Raw genomic sequence first — 2,500 nt, 5'->3', positions numbered from 1 at the left:
TTGATGAAGAAAATTATAATACGGATGAATTTCAACATTTATTTTTACAAAAATCTTTTGCTGTAGATAAAAAAACAAAATCAGAAAATGTATAAACACATAAGACTCAATATGATTGGAAGAAGCTTTTATGACATAAGTTGAATGAAATCAAACAATGTGAATAACAGATGGTTATGAATCTGAATATTTAATAAGCTGAACATAATAATCTTGACAAAACTTTTACGACAGAATTCTAGTAATTCAGAAGTGTGTGGTATTCTCTGAAACAAGGAGCGACACATAGTCCTACATTGCAGTCTTTACACATGAAATATGTCTGCTGGCCTTTCTTGGGCCTACGGGATGTATGCGAGCACACACGACATCTTAGTCTAGGTCGCAGTTGTTTTTCTGTTGAGGGAACTGGATCAGGAAAGTGTCTTTCTGTTAGCCGCCTTGGCTGCGTTATTACGGTGCGGGTAATTATCTTGTTAGGTGCTGGAGGGTACCTTTCAATCAACTGCAGAACGACTGACTTAGAAAACTGTAAATATGACCCTTTCTTGCCAGTAACAAATCCATGCAAGTGATGACAGTTTACTAGTATCATATCAAGCAGACGGAAAAATAGTTTTATGTACCATCTCGTGGTTTTACGGATACACTTCACAGAACTAATAAGCATGTCGTTCTTGTCCACAATCCGCATTTTCTTATTATAGTCAACAACGCATGCAGGTTTTGCACAAATTCCCTGGTCGACACCTTTTTCACAGTCTACCATTATATTTTCATGTACTGAAGATAACATATACACTGTCCTGTTATCCTGCCATTTTAAACCTAATATTCCATTGCAGTTTTGAGACGAAATCTCAGATTTGTTCACATCAGGAAATTTAGGCATAAATTTCCTATTTTTCCGGACTGTTCCACATGCTCCTGTTTCGTTGTCGCCCAAATACTTGAGCAGTTTTGGGCTGCAATACCAATTATCGAAATACAGGATGTGATGTTTTCTGAGATGCGAGGCCATAAATGTTTTTACCACAGAACCAGATACCCCTAGATCCTCATCTACCAATATCTCTGTATCTTTTCCAGTATAGATTATAAAATCGACAATATAATCCGTTTTGGCATCACAAAGTTCAAATATTTTCACTCCAAATCGACTTCTTTTATCTGGAATGTACTGCTTGAAACTTAGCCTTCCCTTCCATAACATTAAACTTTCATCTATGCATAAATCCTGGAAAGGTTGAAAAATTTTCTACGCACACTGTCGAGCACGGGTTTAATTTTTTTAGTTTATTATCTGGGCTTGTTTCCTGTGAATTATCAACGAAATGTAGAACCCGTAGAATTTGAAGAAATCTGTCCCTTGCCATCAGCCTTCTCACTCCTTTTGTCTCGAATGTCTCAAGCGTAGTCCAGTAATCTACGATGCGATGTTTACTTATATGCGACATGATCATAATCACACAAAGGAACCGTATCATTTCCTCCACAGTAACCTGAGCAAATTTTCGCAAATACTTTGGCACTGCATCTCCTAGCGTATCAACAAGGAATCTCTGATAACGGTTTGTCTCTTCAGCAATCAGCCCCATAAATTCGTTGTCGAAAAATTCAAAAAAATAGTCTACTTCCTTTGAATTTTCATTCACATTACATTTCGACGTAATGCCACTGCCACTGCTGTCAAATATGAAATCTCTGGGCTGGAAATTGCTGGCAGCCCACTCCCACTCATCACCTGGGTCACTTCGCTGTCTCCGCCTTCTTTTGACACCTTGGCTTTCATTTGTAGGTGGCAGATTTTCGTCATTTTCACTGTCGGTTGATATTTCATCACTGTCTCTTGTACCAGGACCATAATTATCCATTTCATTTCCTTCTAAATCCGATTCATTTTCATATCCAGAAAATGAGTCGAGAAGGTCTATAAAATAGTTATCCTCGTCGAGAGCTCTTCTCTCGATCTGCCGGCGGTCAACTCGAGGATGTCGTACCCTTGACCCGTCCTCCTGTGACATCTTGATGAAGACTAATGAATTTTAGGGAAACACGTGAATTTATATGAATTCACTGTATGGCAACTGACAGACTGTTACCATATCAAGAAAAAGAGGCCAGTATTTCAATCATCAGTCCTTCACATAAAAGGAAATTACCGGTGCTCGTATACGACACAACAGTGTTCCGGGCCAGTTTATTAAATGCGTCGTATACGTTACAACCGAAATCAAAGGGTTAAGGACTCTTTCGCTGGCAATCCTAATTATTGTTCTCATATTATTCTTTTTCTGCCAATCCTAATTAATATTCACAGAACCCTGTTTGTCACCCTTAATGTTACGACATTAACTGATGAAATGCAATATTAGGTTTCAAGAATATTATGAACGTTGATTAGTTTGTACAGAATATAATATTAATTTCGTGCTCTTTTTACCAAAAGTTTCCCTTAATGAGAGCACTGTAGCATTTCCTAATGTATCAGTCTCTGGGC

Source organism: Macrobrachium rosenbergii, chromosome 3, assembly GCF_040412425.1.
Source record: "Macrobrachium rosenbergii isolate ZJJX-2024 chromosome 3, ASM4041242v1, whole genome shotgun sequence".
Taxonomy (NCBI): domain Eukaryota; kingdom Metazoa; phylum Arthropoda; class Malacostraca; order Decapoda; family Palaemonidae; genus Macrobrachium; species Macrobrachium rosenbergii.
The sequence above is the reverse complement of the archived record's forward strand: the minus strand, read 5'-3'. Positions refer to the sequence as shown.